The sequence below is a fragment of the Bison bison genome, unplaced genomic scaffold (assembly GCF_000754665.1).
Source record: "Bison bison bison isolate TAMUID 2011002044 unplaced genomic scaffold, Bison_UMD1.0 scf7180017864461, whole genome shotgun sequence".
Classification (NCBI taxonomy): Eukaryota; Metazoa; Chordata; class Mammalia; order Artiodactyla; family Bovidae; genus Bison; species Bison bison.
Window position 1 is genome coordinate 566,381 of NW_011495023.1, and position 18,263 is coordinate 584,643.

The 18,263-nt window shown below is 45.9% G+C and overlaps 1 protein-coding gene across 1 annotated transcript in view; it reads right to left on the reverse strand.

Moving 5' to 3' along the window:
* CCNY (cyclin Y) overlaps positions 1-18,257 on the reverse strand; it is a 111,396-nt gene extending 93,139 nt beyond the window's left edge. The window contains exon 1 of the mRNA XM_010860052.1: positions 18,117-18,257. The gene's annotated coding sequence lies outside the window, so the exon portion shown is untranslated. The remainder of the gene's footprint in view (positions 1-18,116) is intronic.
* Positions 18,258-18,263: the final 6 nt, after the last annotated feature.

Below are 18,263 nucleotides of genomic sequence, written 5' to 3' on the forward strand. Positions count from 1 at the left end.
CGTATTGCAAAGTGAAAAAGTGCAGAAGGATGGCTCCGCCGTGATGCCCCAGCGACCCTGCACTCATCTACACAGTCCCGGAGGCAGAACCGCAGCTGACCTGTCCTGGAGGAACACCTTGTGCCCGTCCCGGGACATGAGAGGAGGGGGCCTAAGGAGTGCCTGGAGCCTGCCTTAGTCTGCTCTGGTTGCAGATACAAACAGCCTGGATGGCTTGTAAACACCAGAAACTGTATGTTTCTCACAGTTCTGGTGTCTGGAAGTCCAAGGATGGGGTGCCAGCACGGTGGGGTGAGGGCCCTCTTCGGGGGTGCAGACTTCTGACTGTACCCTCTCCTAGTAGAAGGGGCAAAGGAGCGCGCTGAAATCTCTTTCATGAGGTGCTAGTCCAACTCATGAGGGCTCCACCCTCACAACTTAAGCACTCCCAAAGGCCCCAGTTGAATACAAACACAATGGGAGTGAGGATTCCAACATAAGAATTCTGGGGAACATACACTCTCAGACACAGCAGAGGCCACTTCTCACCGGCCACCCCTGCTCTCTGGCAGCTGCCATGAGACAGCTCTCTCTGTCCCCGGGGTTCTGGTGAAGTGGGGGCCTTCTGCACACCTCGCTCTACCCCGAGCAGACGTCCAGAACATAAACCCACTGACGTGTGGCTTCATGGCAGCAGGGTTCTGCGAGTCACACAATCATGGGTCCCTTTTATTTCAGTGCACCCCTGCTGGTGTGCGGGACAAGGATTATGCGACACCGGCTCCTTTGTCTAAATAAGTAATCAACCATCTAAATCTGAAGGTGACTGGCCATATATTTATAGTCAAAGGTCAGGCCCTGGCCTTGCCTTGTCCTGTGTGTGTGAGCAGGTAAAGAGGACTGTTCATTACCAAAGTCCAACTTTCTGATCTCACTCATTCTTCAGCGCAGTCTCATCTTCCTCCACTAAACCATCCATCCCCGGGAGCAGAGCCGGCAACTGTCTTCAATTTTTTCAGCTCCAGATAGAAGGCTTCACACACTGGCTTGTGTGCGCGCTCAACTGTGTCTGACTCTGAGAATTCATGGACTGTAGTCCGCCAGGCTCCTCAGTCCATCGGATTTTTCCAGACAAGGATACTGGAGTAGGTTGCCATTTCTTCCTCCAGGGGATCTTTCCAACCCAGGGATCGAACCCACATCTCCTGTGTCTCCTGCACTGGCAGGCAGATTCTTTACCACTGAGCCACTGGCAGTACTCAATAAACACTGTCAACATCTCACTGAACTCTCTACTCTGTGAGCTACCAGCAGATAAGCTGCCTCTCTTTGATTTCTCAGGCCCAGCAAGCAAAATTGTGTGAGTTTACAAGCGACTGGCTTCTAGTCACATTCTCAGGCAAAATGATTGGCTACTGATGTTACTGTGATGTTCTGGAAAGGAAAATATTGCATCTGTATTTCTTAAGGGGGAAAGCTTTTTCCAAACTAAGAGAAAAATTACTTCTAAAAGGCAAATAACCTGCTGGAAATTAAGGAAGTGTTCAAGGAATGAGGAAGACATAGCAAAATGACACAGCTTGTAAAGAAACAGTCTGCAGTTTGAAGAGGCTTCCACCAACCAAATCTGGGACAACTTGAGCAACAACAACGACAAAAGAAGAAGACAAGGGTACTGCAACTCACTGAATAAAAAAAGAATCTATGACTCCACACTGGCAAATATATAAGTGAGAAGGAAGAGCTCATCCCCACAATAGATGCCTACCCCAAACATGGAAGGGGCTAAGTCACCAATGGACACTGCAGCTCGCAGAAAAAAAACTCATCAGAAACAGGGTGTCAACACAGTCTCAATCTCCCCACAAATCACTTATTACTATTAACTACAGCTAGAGTGCTGAAGAAACCTGGATGACATCATCCCTTAACCAAGGGTGAAGTCAACATCAGCAGCACTAGGATGAACAGGACACATGTGCCCCTGGGTGTGATGTGCCAGTCAAAGCAGGCTAATACATAGTGAATACTTAAGCCTGTACATCTTAGGATGTTGCTCTGTTGGTTAAAAATTGAAACTGGCAGAATGATTTCTGGGAATGCTAAGCCCTCACAGGTCCCTGGGTGGGGGAGCTGGCACCGGTGGGTACCCAGAGGGTATTTGGAGTGTTTCAGGGTCCACTGATTTCTGCAAGGTTTGCTGGCTGGTGCTCCTCTGGAAAAGTCTCCTCGCTCTATTTACTCTAATATATTCCTCACACAATACTCCATTACTGCAGTTGGTGTGTGTGTGTGTTTGGTCACTCAGTCATGACTCTTGGCGACCCCATGAACTGTAACTCTCCAGGCTCCTCTGTCCATGGGATTTTCCTAGCAAGAATACTAGAGTGGGTTGCCATCCCCTCCTCCAGGGGATCTTCCCAACCCAGGGATTGAACCTGGCTCTGCTGCACTGAAGGCAGATTCTTTACCACTGAGCCACTGGGGAACCCCTATTGCAGATATAGATTTGGTAATAATGCTGCTATTTCCTGTTAGAATCTAGAAAAAGCCCTGCTGCTACTACTGAGGCCATTCAAATCAAACTCTGAGAAAACTCAAAACCCACCAACCAACTTGTCTACAAAGCCAAAAAAAAAAAAAAAAACACCAAAAAACCTCTGGGAGAGGCTTTCAGTTCCCATCTTACAATAAAAATTTTTTTACAGCTAAGTCAAAGTGTACATCATTTTAAAATGTTGTGAAAGTAAGTAAACAAGCATGCAAAAATGTGGATAAGAACCTTCTGTGCATTTTTATAATTTATTGAAATCAATTAAAGCCCAAAACATAGTGTTATGAAGACACTTAAGTGGGCAGTTTTAGAACAGAACAAAAATGCTTATTTCAATTCAAGTTACATAAACTCCTAAAAAAAAAAATCTAAGATAGGAAAGCTGACAGATGTTCACAGTCTAAGAACATTTTTTTTAAGTGGATAAACCTGGAATTTATAAGGGGCAAGCTCAGAAAGAGTGAGAAAGAGAAACAGTAATTTTAGTAACCAATAGATTTTCCAGCTTTCAAATTAACAAAAGCCTCAAAGAAATTTTTTAATTTGTTCCTTAATAGAGATAACCATGCTTTTCTGCTAAGGTCCCTCTTTTCAAAACTACTTGCAAACTTATCCTTAGCTTGAGTTTTACCCAAATCAATTTATTTTAGGTCTACTAGGGAATTTCTTTTCCTACTAAGAAAAACTGAAATATGGATTAAAAAAATATACCTATCTGAAAAAATTATTTCCAAATGCCCTTCTCTGAAATGTGCTTCCCCCAACCATTCACCAGCCCCTGCATCCTCATCCTTTTATCTGTTTCCACAACAACAGAGATAATGCTTCTATAGTCATGTCCAGATTCTCATCTCGACCTTCACACACCATAGCTGACTGCACGCCTTTCACAGGGGAGCCACCCCATTAATTGGGCTGAGTGAATGCAGTCCTTTCTCCTGGGAAGCCAGAACACTGAGATCCTAGTCAGTCGGTGGGGGTCTTAGAACTGAGGGAGGGAAGGAGGAAGGAAGGAAAGAAGAAATTTTATAGAGAATAAAAATTGACACAAAAGTAAATCTGAGACATGGAGAAGGATAAGACCAACTAAGCTTGACAAGAAAATTTGATAGTAAAATACTGAAGAGAAAGGCACACCTGTCCCAACAGGGAGTCCAACTCCCAACTCCAGTTCCCTGTGAGATTCAGGGTGCTCCTGGCCTCGCTTTCCATGAAATATCCTCCCATGCTTGCAACAGCTCTTCCCTCTCGCACTCCTCACCCACCTTGCTCTCATGGTCTCAGTGGACTTCTGTTACATACAAGCAAGAGAATCTGGTCTAACGTTCATGGTAAGCCGCCTCCAATACAGCCCCCCAAATACCTCCAGAGATTCGCACTCCTGTGGATCACAGGCTCCTTGGGTGTGGGCCAGCCTTGAGCAATGATGAAATGCCATTTTTAACTTAGGTACAGAAAGGCTGTGACTTTTACCCTAGGGGTCTCTCTTGCCCTCCCAGACCACTGGTTCCAGGGAAGGCAGCTGCCAGTGTGAACTGCCCTGGAGAGGCCCGCAAGGCAAGGAAATGGTATCTACAGCCAGCACCTGAGGCCCAGGGAAGAGATTCGATTCCCCTGGTTGAGCCCTAAGAGGATGGAGGCCCCAGCTGACAGCTGGACTACAATGCCACCAGAGGCCCTGGGCTAAGCTAGGTCTGAGTCCCGACCCACAGACACTGAGGATAAAGAATGCTGTTGTTACTAAACTTGGGGGCAGCTTGTTACACAGCCTGATGACTAACACAATTCTCTAAGACACAACTCTCAATCAGACTAACATCATGTAAAGAAGGAATATTAAGATGGGTCAAGATTCATCTCCTCCGGGGAAATCTTTAATCTGGTGGCGAGAACCAGGGTGAAAGGCTCTGACCCCGTCAGGAGACAGCTCCCGCCTGCACACCACCCAGCAGGAATCGTGGAGTGCTGGGGAGGAGCAGCCCTCCCAGCAGGCCGCCTGGCCTAGAGCTCAAGGATCTCGGTGGTCCCTGATGGTACAAACATCCTGTGATTCTATGAAGGTTAACTTCAACAAGCTCAACAAAAACAGTTCTCAAGACGTTATTCTGTCTTCCACATTACAACTTTGAGTCATCATTTTCCAGAATCCAGAGTATGTGCAAAATACACAAGACACTGCTCCCCAATGAATATCCATCCATTAGGAAATCTTTTAGAACAAACATCCCCCTAACAAGCATAATCCATTAAATGAGATGTCTGGGGACTAAGCCACCAAGTCCAACATCATCTACTGACTTCACACCATCCCGTGACCAATTCGTGTGCGATCTTTCTAAAGCAGTTTCCCTGCCCACTTCCTGCCTCTTCCCCACTCCCACTCCTCTTCCCTCGCCACCCAGGATGCCTTGCCAAAGCATCCCCTGACCACATCCCCTCACCACCTAGGTCAGAGGTCACCACTAGCCTCCCTTCTACCTCAGCATAAGCTACTGCAATCATTTATCTGCATACCTGTCTCCCTTAAAGGATCATCAGGTCCTTAAGGGCAAAGTCTGAGCTACACTGTTCTTTGTAGCCAGGGCTACAATGTAGCCAGTAGCCAGGGCTCTGAGCTGCCACCAGGAATTCCCCTGTAAGTGGACCAGACATCTCTCAGCCAACACGTGCTACTGAATTCCACGTTCTCTCCAATTCTGTGGCTGAAGAGAACACATTCTAGAAATACTTTCTCACAAGGAATTTACCACTTGCTAGACATATTAGTTTAAGAGAGAAAGAAGCTCCCTGACTTCTCAACATTAGCATTTTGCTCACATGGCCTGCTTTGTCTATAGAGAGAATTCCAAACTGTCACCACAGTTCTGAACTCTGGGGGAAAAAAAAAAAGATTTGTGACCAGCTTTGTGATGGGATCGCTGATCCCATTATCAACAGTAACAATCATTTCAAATACAAATGGTACCAAAAGTTGTGTATTCTAGGTAGACTTTAGGGAAATGAAGGCTAAAATGCCACACACCAAGTGTCTTCTAATGATACCTGAAAATTAGGTAAATTACCTGCACCCCAGGAAGCAAACCAAACAACATGGCCAACACAGATCTCAGTGACGGCGCCCAGCTGGCTGCTATGTTAAACCACCAACAGGTAAAAGGAAAAATAGTCCCACGAACTGTTGGGCTGTAGACACTTGCTAGGCACACTGCTCTTTACCAAGGGAACAGGATGAAAGTCCATACTGGACACCCCTTTATATCCTGGTCACCTGCTCACTGAAAGAGTCTTGCGAGGGCACCTAATAAGAAGCTCTTCTGGTCATACTGCCCCACGGTTTTGTTTATATGCCAAAAATAAAAACACTTAAAATCCTCTATAACCACAATCTTCTGTCTCAGAGTTCCCACACATTGCTAAGCACCACTCTGTAAGTGGTGCAGGATGCGTTTTGCTGCTTCTTCTTGTGCAAAGAGACTCGATAGCCGGCCTGCTCGTGAAAGGAGCTTCAAGAACTATGACACACTTCGCCTGGGAAAGGCTAGACCTTCCCTTCCTGAGAGATCTCTTATTTCATGCACACAGGCATGTGCTGGGCTTAGTTAAACTTAGGAGTCACTCTGAAAACAATACTGAAGGTCACTTTGGGGGACTTTAGAATACAGAAAGAACTGAGAGAAAATGACCAAGCTCTGGCTGCTTCCGAGGCTCATCTCTGCATCACGTCCAGATGTGTTCTCCGAACAGTGCTGCTAAATGGCACACTGCGTGTGCGCAGAGAGGCAGCCCCAGACGCAGTCCCAGCCTCAAGGCCTCGGTCTTCCCATCTTTCTGCTGGGATCCTTTTCAATCCTGCAGTCAAGGTCCAGGCAGCCGGCTTCCCTCCTAGCTCTGTAACAAGGGTGCTGACCACCATCCCTCTAACCAGCAGCTGCACCCTGACCACAAGGATGCTTCCTAACCAGTGATCTGTGCTATGTGGGCACTGACCATACACCTTCAACCCCCAGGCTCTGGGAGGACACCTCTAATGTTAGGAACCAATACATACATACAGACACATACTTCGTTTGTATCTTTATAAGGACTTTTACAATGGAGGGACTGACAGCTTGGGTTCAAATATTCATAGAAGCAAGGTTTAATTGTCAGGAATACAGCATCACCATATTTTAGGGGGCTTTCTTCACCTAGGCAAGCTACAAATCAAGACCTCAATTTCTAAACTTCCACCTCAAGAAACCCAAACTCCACTTCCTCATTCCAGCAGTGGTGTGCTTGGGTAAAGAAACTTCTTGAAATCAAATGACTTAAGTGGGTTCATCTCTCAACTTTTTTCCTTCAGAGTGTAACAGTGCAACAGAGATCCACGCCCTGAGGGTTCCCCCTCAAGTTTTCCACTGAGCATGACCTGAACACCAGACCCTAAATCAAACACCCACCCAGTTCACCCAGATTGTCCAGCTGCAGAGATGAGATTTGATAAGGTCCACAAAAATACAAAACTGCACTGAGCACTCAAACCAAGCCAGAATGAAGCAGAAAACACAGATCAGAGCTTTACCAACTTGAACAATCTTTACATTTCTCTTCAAAACAGAGTCTCAGAGGAGAGTCCACTGTAAGTATTGATAAAATATGAAAAACCCACACAAAAAACTAGCTGATTTTGAAGTTGAAGTAAAAAATAAAACTGCTGGCTAAAAGAAGAAAAATGTACCACGCCTCTCAGTATATTGCATTAAAAAGGGAAAAAAGAAGTAAAAAAGGAAAAGGCACAGAGAAGAAAAACACATGACCTTTAATCTGAGTAAAGGAATCACACACCATTCAGTGCACCCAGAATGCCACGGCACCATCAGAGTCAAAGGCACAGATTTCTATCCATAGCACCACAAGGAGCCCCAGCTCAGAGCCTGGGCCAGTTCCACGGAGTCCACATGAGTGCAGAAAGCAGTCCTGTGAGGGAACAGTGGCATGGTCCACACGGTGCCCCAGGAGGCCCGCACTGCAGCCTCTGGTGTGCACAGAACCGCCACCATGTCAGTTTCTCTGTCACTTTGACTCGCGGAGCCTGGCAGCTCAGTGGTTCTCAAAAGGGACAGAGGGGAGCTGCCCTCTGGGGAAATGAGATTTAGCAAAGTCTGGAGACATGTCTGACTGTCCTGAGCAGTGGGTAGAGGAAGGGGCGCTGCTAAGCATGCTACCATGGACAGGCAGCAGCAGCACCACCACCAAGGAAGGATCCTGCCCAAAATGTCAATGACGCCAAGGCTGAGAGACCCAGTGGGCCTTCGCTGAGGACGCCTGCTTTACTGAACGTGACCCTGATCTTCACCCCAAGAGGCCAGGCTCCATAAATATCCCCTCACACATGAATACAGCTCATCAAGACAGAAACCCATTTATGAAAATCAGCTTGAGGTCCTTCTTGGCTGGATCTCAGCACTACGTTCCGGACCCAGAAGGCGGGGGACAGCACTCACCCGGTGCCCCGGCTACCACCCTTCTGCATCCAATGTGAAGACACAGATCGAGCCTGAGGCCCCTGGGGGCTGGGTGGCCAGGACGAGGGTGACTCAGCCTGGCCTCAGTGGCTGGGGCCCACGCTTATTTGTTCCGCCCTCTCTTGTCCTCACACTCTGTCCACAGCTCCTTCTGTCCTTACCTCTGAGCCATCACAGCACCATTTTATCCCAGACACAGGAATAACTTTTGTTTTCAAAAAACCCGACTCTAGGTTCCACAAGGGCTCCTCCCAGAACATTCTTGGTTAAATGAGAGAAGACAATGTGGTCCAGCCATCCAGTCTCCTGGTTCCACGCCAGAAGCCCACAGGGCCCCAGTAGACCATCCCCACCAACTGAAAACCACGGCCACACTCGCCATCCAGCCCCAGCCATTCTCAAAGGCTCAGAGACACACAATGTGGCCCAAGAGCAAAGCCACTGACGACTCCTGGGCCACCGTGGGGGCTGTGCTTGTCTGGGGGTCTTGTGCTAGGTCTCCTCCCCCATTCTCGAGGCCACTGCAGCTCCTTCACACACACTCTGCTCACATCCTGCACTCCCATCACCCAGGGGCCAGTGACAGCTGCAAAGCCTGCAACAAAGCCACACCACTCTCGCTGCAAAGGAGCAGGTCCTGCAGCCGGGCCAGGGCTCCGAACAACCAGCCTCTGGGAAGAGAGCGGCGTGCAAAGCAAGGACCGGTCCTCTCCTCCTCCAGTTCCGGGCTGTGTGGTTAAAACCTAAACTCACACTTCTGAAGGCCAGCTCTGCTATGCTTCCTCCAGATGTCTGACAAAATGCAAGAAACAGAAAATTAGACATTAGATTTATCTTAAGAGTCAAATGTATGCTAACATTACAGTGAATGAACGAGTCCCCATTGCAGCTTGCAGAAGACAGAAGGCATTCTCCAACGCTGCAGAAACTCTGCTTACTAATGCCTTTCAAGCAAAGGAGTAACAAGGATTATACATTAAAATAACCACCCATCACTTACAGCTTGAGGGGAAAAAAGATTGTCTGCATAAAACTGGCAAAAGCAATGTTAACTATAAATGAAGGTACTGCTTGATTGTTTTGGGAATTCAAAATTTTTGAAGCTGAATTCAAACACAGCATCATGACTTCGACTCTTGTCCTAGATTTTGGCAGGACGCATGGGGAGCCCTAAAACCTGGACTGACAAGCAACTCTACAAAATCTAGATCCACATCTAAAAACAAGAGCGTGTTTAAAAGACAATGACGATTACACTTAACAGAACAGCTGTCATCACCTGGTATCCTGAGTCAGAGGTTCATTAATGGATAAAATTCTAAGTGTGGAGCAAAGTCTTCTCTTGAAGTACAGGCCTCTCAACCTATCAATCCATGAGCCAATTCCCCAGGTTAATGGTCAGTTTGCAGAGTGAGACAAGATTCCCCAAATATAATCAGAATATTTTTCATAGCTTTTCTTTCCCCACCAAGGAGCAGAATCACCCAGCCACAAGAAAGAACTTGCTTTCAGAATGTTTCAAGCACTACACTCATGGCTATACTATGTATCTACCAACTCCCATGCAGAGTGTTTCCTATTCACCCTCCTCAGAGTCACAAGGTCTATAATCAGAGGCATCCAAAATAGAAGTGACTTGCATTTCACCATCCAAGGAAGATTTCTGCAAAGCTCATGGAGCACACTGGCAACGATGTGACTGCAGTGGCTAACAATTATCTTTAGTGTACTCCAGCTGTATTCCTCTCGGTACCAGGAGCCAGCTGACATGTCTGCGGAGGCTGGTACATCTCTGCTGGGCACGGCACTCATTTGTCACACCCAACGAGCCCCCACTATACAGCCCGAGTAGGGGACAAAGACCGCAGAAAATGACCCAGAAATTAAAATCACACGTGCCAGGTGATGTATCTATAGAATAATGAAACCAGGTTGAATTTTTTTTTTTAATCCAAGCAGTATAACCAAGGGAGACTAGATACTTAGCCCAGAGGTGTCGCCATTGCTGGAACATTTTAGAACTTCCTTTTTGGACTCTTTTCAGTCCAACTTTTGATCCATATGAAAAAACAAATAATGAAAACAAAAATCTCTTTAGAGAGTCTAAACCAATGTATAGAATGTTAGTATTCTGACAAAGGTGAAGAATAAAGGATTTCAAGGCTTTCCACTCCAGTATTTACATGTTAAGTAACCTCCCAGCAAAGCAGCAGAGAAGCCAGCACGCTGCTGATTGGGACCAACCGTCCCTGAGATGACCTCTCTTCTAAGAGCCACCAACTGACTTTCTAGGCAGAATCTTGCCAACTGAGGAGCCTGCCAAGTTGTCTGCTGTTGGGCCGACCACTCAATTTTAACTTCAGCACATCCCTCTCTCCAAGCTGGCAGAGAGCAACAGAAGCCTCAAAAAGAAGCCAAGGAAGGGACCACAGGTCTCCTCTGACCTCTGCAGCTGTAGAGCCAGCGGGTCAGACTTTTCCGTGAAAGAAATGGACACAAACCATCCCCCAAATTTACTCAGGGCTGCCTGTGCTTATTTTTCAGCCCATCAACTCCTATTTAGTTAGAGCAGTACTTTAATAAAATAAAACATCTGTATGCAGGCCTCTAAACCTTATTCTTTGAAGAATTTTTTTGTTTTTTTAAATCTCTGGCCTCACCCTCTCTGTCAGGGCACAAGCTGATGTTCCAAGGATGAGAGTGGATGCCGGCTGGGTGGGCCCGGCACCCACGGGAGAATTGCCTCAAACACTCATCCTACCCTCTCTGAGCGGCATTATGGTGTGACTGTACAGAGATGCAACCTAGAAGGGCAATAAATGCCAAGAAGAGGAGGATTTGCAGTCCAAATTCTACTGCCAGCAAGTATCCACTCAAGTCACAGAGCTCTATTTAACCTCATCCCACCCAGCTCTCAAATTCCACTTATCTTTCCAGGACTGCCTTGAACCCTCGATGTGTGTGCAAGACAAGCCCTCTGGCTTCTGGCTTCAGCGAGTTCACACACAGGCTCCTGTAGCTCTTACCACCCACTGCATATTTAATTCAAGAAAATCAACCTGAATGCTACGTTCATAATGACATATATCCATCTAGCACCTCTGGTTTATTAACCATCTTAGTCTAATTTCAGGTTCCTTGGGTCACATGTCAAGGCAGTATGTTTAAGCAGAGATCCAGTGAGGCTCAGTAGGACAGACGATCCATAGCCAAGGCGGGGTCATGGCCAGACTTCAGACTCCTGACTTCTGGGCTCTTCACCCTCCACCCACTTCACAAAGCCAGAGGCATATTTTGAAAAATATTCAGGGAAGAGCCCTCCCTCTTCTTCGGGAAAGGTAGGACAGGCTAATAGTGAGTCTCAGAGCACACAGAGGAAATGATCTCCTACCCAAGACTTGCAGCCACAAACTCAACATTTCACGATGAGGCAAAGGCTGCAGAGAGTGAGCTCTCTCTTTCCTTCTAGCTCTCTGCTGAAAACGATGCTGAAAGCATGAGAGGCCCTGACATCAACTGCTGGTGCCATGCACTAACCCTGGGCGCCCAGATGTTGAATCATTAAAGGATTTGTACTTTGAAGTATGACAAGTGTAACACTGTCAATAGCTCTCTTTTGAAAAATACCAAACACTGCTTCCTTACAGACAAGTCCAACACTATACACTTGGAGCTACATCTCTGACCCTGCATGATTAAAACAGGATTTCAAAACTGCTCACGTGGCTTGTCTCCCATATTTTTCCTTTTGGTTCTGCCCTTTCCTGGGTAGGAATGGATTTCATCTTTGTGTTGTTAAGTTTCATCTAGCCAGAAATGTGAAAGCAATTCATCTAAAGATGATAGAGACAATCAGCTTTGTAGAAGAGGGTGAGAAAATCTATTCAATACTATTTCACAAAATTATTTAATATGCACTCCTCTCAAAAAGAAGCAGAAAAGTAAAACTCCTCATCACAAATACTGCTAGCCAAAAGTGCACAGGCAACAACTTAATCTCCAAAAACAAGGCAAGTGTGGGCCAGGCACAGACAACCCCCCACCTCAAACTAGCAGTCACAGCGCAGCTGAGGTGGGATCCTTTACCAAGTGAGGACAGGCTGGACTCCAACTCTGCACTAACCAGCTGCGGAAACACGAGCAAATATCTTAACCTTTAAGACTCGATTACCTCTCCTGGAAAATGAAGACAAAGACATGAAGAGATTCACTGCCCTTGTCCAGGATCTGCAAGACCAGGGCAAGAGACTGCACCTTTCCAAGATTCAGTTTCCTCATGCATAGCATGAGGGGATGGGAGCAAAAGACCCCCTACTCTAAATCAGAGAGGAAAATTAAGTGAGCCGGGTGGTGGTCAGGGAGCCACCCATATGCAGTCAGCCCACACTTGGTCAGAGCATCTTCACAACCTTGCAGGCAGCACTGCTAATAAATTTTAGTTTGTAAGCAAAGTCTACAGGCATGGTTTTGCCCACCAAGCTGGAAAGGTTAAAGTGGGTTAAAGCCTGAGAAAAAGAATGCGTAAGAGATGAATTTCCATAGGCTGCAGACAGCGTGGAAATGGACTGCAGGAGTCCAAGCTAATATGCCCCAACAGGCACTGCGGTCCCTGGAGTTTAAACACTGGACTTTGCTGTGCACCTCCTGTGCCCGAGATGAGCCCTTCAGATATCAGTGCTGTACAGCCCAGAACACACTTCACATTAAATACATGAAAATCACCGTGAGTGGCTATGTCCCTAATCAAAAATGTTTATATAGTACTTTTTGGTGTGTTAAGCATTTGAGACTCTTTTTGATCCTCAAAGACGTGAGACAGCTAAAGTCATTCATCTAAAAAGACAAGGAAAGAAGACTGAACAGTATCATGTTGTTAAAAAGATTGCCACTAGCCACGGTTTCCTTTCAGTTTCGTTTGGGTGTTTTTTCTTTCGCTATATGCTTTGAAATCTTTCTTAAGTTTCATTTTCAGGACATGACCCTATCTGCTTACTTCTCAGGTAGAAACGCACACCAACCAAAAAGTTTCCTATCCCAATCTGCTTTCATTACTGCAAGTCTTACACATTCTCTACTTCCTCTCAATAAACACACACGCTGATGCTCTGACTAATGTCCTTCAGTGGGTAGCGTCACTCATTCATTCAATAAATAGAGCATGTCTGCAAGGTATCAGACAACCCAGTATTGTAAGCATGTGGGTTACATCGATGACTAAAGAGTTCTAGAACTCACATGCTAAAGTAAGTAGAAATAATTATGGTTACAGTTGCATATATGTACAAAAAGGGGCTTCGCAAGCGGTGCAGTAGTAAAAGTATATATACAATGCACTATAGCTGACATGCAATAAAGAAAAATGGTGGTGCACAGAAGGCATGTTAGGTTTGCTGATGGGATGACAAGAGGGGTGTCTGGGAAGGATTCACTGAAAAGTGAGGCCTAAATTGAGACTGAACGTGGTGAGGAAGCTAGCCAAGAGCACATATGGAGAAGAGAACTCCAGGCAGAGTGACAGAGGTCCTGGGGCAACTGCATGTCTGATGTGTTCAAGAAACAGCACTGAAGGGGCCAGTGTGGCTGCAAAGAGCAAGTGACTGAGGCAGGTAGGAAGACTGCAAAGGACCCTGGGGTCCCCTGGAAGGCCTGCGTTGTCAAATTCACTGTAAGGCTTTTATTCTATGTGACAGAAGGAGTCACTGCAGTTTTCTGAGCAGAGGAGTGATGTGTTAAAGTTCTCAGAAGGATCTCAGTGCAGCAGCAGTGCTGAAAACAGACTGCGGTGGGTAAGCCTGGAGAGAGGCAGGGAGACCAGTCGGGCTCATTACATGGCAACAGCAGGAGAGGTTTTAAAGTGGTCAGATTCTGCACCAGGTCTTGGTTGTGGCACATGGAAACTTTGATCTTCATTGTTGTATGTGGGATCTGGTTCCCTGGCGACTGATCAAACCTGATCCCTTGCACTGGGAGTCTTAGCCACTGGACCACTAGGGGAATCCCTCTGGATGTGCTTTGAAGGCAGAGAGTCATGCCTTCCTAGCAGATCGAACAGGAGATGAGGAAGTGATAGGGTGGTCCAGGATGACAGCTAGTCCCTGGATGAAGTGGCTCTCAATCATTTTAAGATTTCAGTTTGTCAACCCAAACTGACATGCCAGGTGCAGGTATTATAATTATCCTGATTTATTTGGCCTCACTGAATTTTAAATTCTCTTTAGTCTGTTCCTCCTCTTCTTCCATAAAAAATGATCCAATCAGTTAAGACCAGTTGTTACAGATGGAAGAAGAGAAACCACAGACATGACCCAGTGACCCACAGCCTACCCAAAGCGGCAACCCCAGCCTAGTTATTATCTGATGGCTAGTCAAGCAATACTGGAAAGTTTCCACTCATAATTTAATGGCTCCATGGCTTTGGGCAAGTCATTTCTCCTCTCTGCCTTGTATCTGGTTGTAAAGTAAGGATGATATTGTCCCCAGGGTTACTGTGACTAAATGTTACTAAATGAATGAATTACTAAATGAAATAAGTATTACTGTCACTAAATGTGACTAAATGTTACTAAATGAATGAGCTGATGTCAAGCAACATGTAAGTGCTGTACTTTATTATCATTGTTGCTAAGTGTTTTTGTTACTTCTTAATCTCAAATAACTTTATCAAAAGTAGCATCTATTTCAGTTCAGTCCCTCAGTCCGGCTGACTCTTTGCCACCCCATGAACTGCAGCACACCAGGCCTCCCTGTCCATCACCAACTCCTGGAGTTCACCCAAACTCATGTCCATCGAGTCGGTGATGCCATCCAGCCATCTCATCCTCTGTCGTCCCCTTCTCCTCCTGCCCCCCAAACCCTCCCAGCATCAGAGTCTTTTCCAATGAGTCAACTCTTCGCATGAGGTGGCCAAAGTATTGGAGTTTCAGCTTTAGCATCAGTCCTTCTAAAGAACACCCAGGAGTGATCTCCTTTAGAGTGGACTGTTTGATCTCCTTGCAGTCCAAGGGACTCTCAAACATTTACTTAGTGACATTTATTTCATTTAGTAACTCATTCTCTTACCTAATGAGTCTAACATAAATTTCTAAGACAGGAATAACCTAACATTGGGTGTCAACTGCTCAATCATGTTCGACTCTTTGCAACCCCATGGACTGTCCTCTAGGCTCCTCTGTCCACGGGATTCTCCAGGCAAGAATACTGGAGTGGGTAGCCATTCCCTCCTACAGGGGATAGCGTACACTAAAAATAAAAGGAGGCAAGTTCCCTTTGGGCATCATAGAAGCCTAATACAATCACTGAAATTCTACGGACAAACATAACCTGCCGTATTTGGGTGTGGAAAATATGAACCTAGTATCCTTGGTGCTCTAAAGAAACTAACCTAACCAAGCTCTATGAATTTCTCTGACTCTTCCAAGTCTAACTATCTGGAAGGTCTTTCAGGACAGAAGAAATACGGTACTTAGGCACTTCAGCTTTTGTTATGTACTAAAATTAAGAACTCTTGAGACACAGTTTTTAAAAGTTTAATCGTCTAACAATCAGAAGTTAAAATACAAATATATATACACACCTATACACTACAACTTAAACAAATCTATTCTCTTCTGCCAGCTTCTGACACAATGAGTTCCCATGGAAAATGCGTCTGAACAACAATGACAATTCCAAGACTCATCCCAGCCAGTGATTTTCAAACCAGCAGCAACTCAGAATCACCTGGAGAGCTTTACGCATACTCATGCCAAAGCCCAGTCCTAGATTTCTGGTCTAACTGAAATCATTGAGAACAGCTGAATAGGTAAATACTACAAGTATTATTGACTGAATGTGGTAGACAGAGAGAACACTATTTAAATAGTGAACGAGGACTTCTAGGTTTAAATTAGCATCATAACCAGTGGGTTCTGGGGCGAGAAGACACTACAGCCCAGATGAGAAATCCTCTTAACCTGCTCTGCTAGTCTCTCAAACCAAAGCTCCAAAAGAAGAACTAATGATCTTCCAAATGTTTCCTCAAAAACAGATGATGACCAAAACTTAAGACTTCTTCCAAATGAAAGAACACACAACATCATTCTACATTTTTCTGGCAAAATCCTTCTACACCTTATTGCCAAATAGCTGATTACAGTTACTTTTATTTTCCCCTTTCCTTATTATAGTCATAACAGCACGCAGCCTGGGTCTAAGAAACGTGAGTCTTCCTTTTCTTTGTATTACTTTAATCCATTATTTAAAACAATGTCTCTACCCAATATTAGGGCACAACACAAGGGAGAAGTTATTTCCAATGTTCCAACAATGTATATGAGTAACGATATTCTACAACAAAGTCATTCATTCCTTTATAATACCAGTTATTCAGTCTTTATTACATGCTGCACACTTCTTTCAGGTGCTTGGGACCACAGAAGTGATCAGGACAAGTGGGACTTAATATCTTTCTGCTGTGCATGTGTGCTAAGTCGCGTCATTCATGTCCCACTCTTTTCGATCCCATGGACTACAGCCCACTATGTTCCTCTGTCCATGGGATTTCCCAGGCAAGAATACTGGAGTCAGTTGTCATTTCCTTCTCCAGGGGATCTTCCCCACCCAGGGATTCTTTACCACCGAGCTACCAGGGAGGGCTTCCCAGGTGGCGCTGCTGCTGCTAAGTCACTTCAGTCGTGTCCAACTCTGTGCGACCCCATAGACAGCAGGTAAAGAACCCGACTGCCAATGCAGGAGACTCAAGAAATGCAGGTTTGCGCCCTGGGTCAGGAAAATCCCCGGGAGAAGGAAATGGTAACCCACTCCAGTATTCTTGCCTGGACAATCCCATGGACAGAGGAGCCTGGCTGGCTACACTCCATGGGGTCAAAAAGAGTCAGCCAGGACTGAAGCGACTTAGCATCCATGCACCCAGACCACCAGGGAAGCCCAGGCTAACATAATGGAAGTTAAAATAACACCATTAGAAATGTCATACTGAACCCTAACTTACTGGCTACTATAAACCAGATATTAGTCTCTCTTTACATAGGGTACCCATTTAATAAAGTTGTTCTAAATAGATGAATTTACTATTTACAAGAAATTAAATGACGCCAAACAATGAAAAAATTCTTCCCCGTGGCAGAGTTTAAATTTGGCTTTGCATACTAGATGGAATGCGCCATTCTAAAAGTGACAAGAATGAATTATGACAGAGTTGTGCCAATTCATTCACACAAGAAATTTTTTTCAAATTAGTTCAACCACATCAACTGTGAAAAGAATCCGTGGTTTAAAAAAAGTCAAGATTTCATAAAAATATATTTCCAATTTCAAATTTTTTTAAGTTGAAAATTACATAAACTGTTTGATGCATAAACTACCCATTTATTAGATACTAAATCACATAAGCTTATTGATAAAACAGTACTAATAAAATACTGTAAGACCAATAAAATAAACAATCATTACTAGGAGCAGCGATCAGTCTTTTAACTTCCTTTACAAATCCTAGTCCAGAAGTCATTGAAATCACTCAGAAATTCACAGGACTGTAATTCAACCTCAAGCAAAAACAAGGGGACTTATTCCAAAGCTGTCTGCAAATCACTGCGACAATACTGTAAAGAAAAAAAAATGTTAAAGAATTCAGGTGACGTTATTTGACTGCAATCTCTCAACATTCCCCCACCCAAAATCCTTTTTGTTGTTGGTATTTTGCGAGAGGGCTGTGGGGGGTTTTTTTGTTTTTTTAAAGAAATGGGGTCAGGGCCAGCAAGTGGGCTCAATTCGCGAGTTTCCGGGGAGCCGGCCCAGGCATTCAGTCCTCGGCCGTGCCCAGGGTCCCCATCTCCTTCGCCTCTCGGGATACAAACAGGCTCACCCTTTCGCGCGCAACTCGACAGGCAGCTCCGCCGGACAGACAGCCGGAGCCCGGCCTGGACCCCGCCCCGGCCCGCTCTTCGGGGCGAAGACCCCGGTCCGCTCGCGGTAACCGGTCGAGAGCAACGGCCGCCGGGCGGGGCGCGGGGTGCGGGGCGCGCGCGCAGAAGGCTCGGGGCGTCGGAGGAATCAGAGGGACCCCCGCCCGCCAGCCTCACCGTCGATGTTCTCCCGGTCGCTGATGTGCTGCAGGTTGCAGCCCGTGTCCTCGCGGCTCAGGTCGGCGTCGGGCCGGCAGGACTCCAGCCGCGAGTGGGCATTCCTGCGGAGCTTGGGGCTGGACGACACGCAGCACGAGGCGGTGT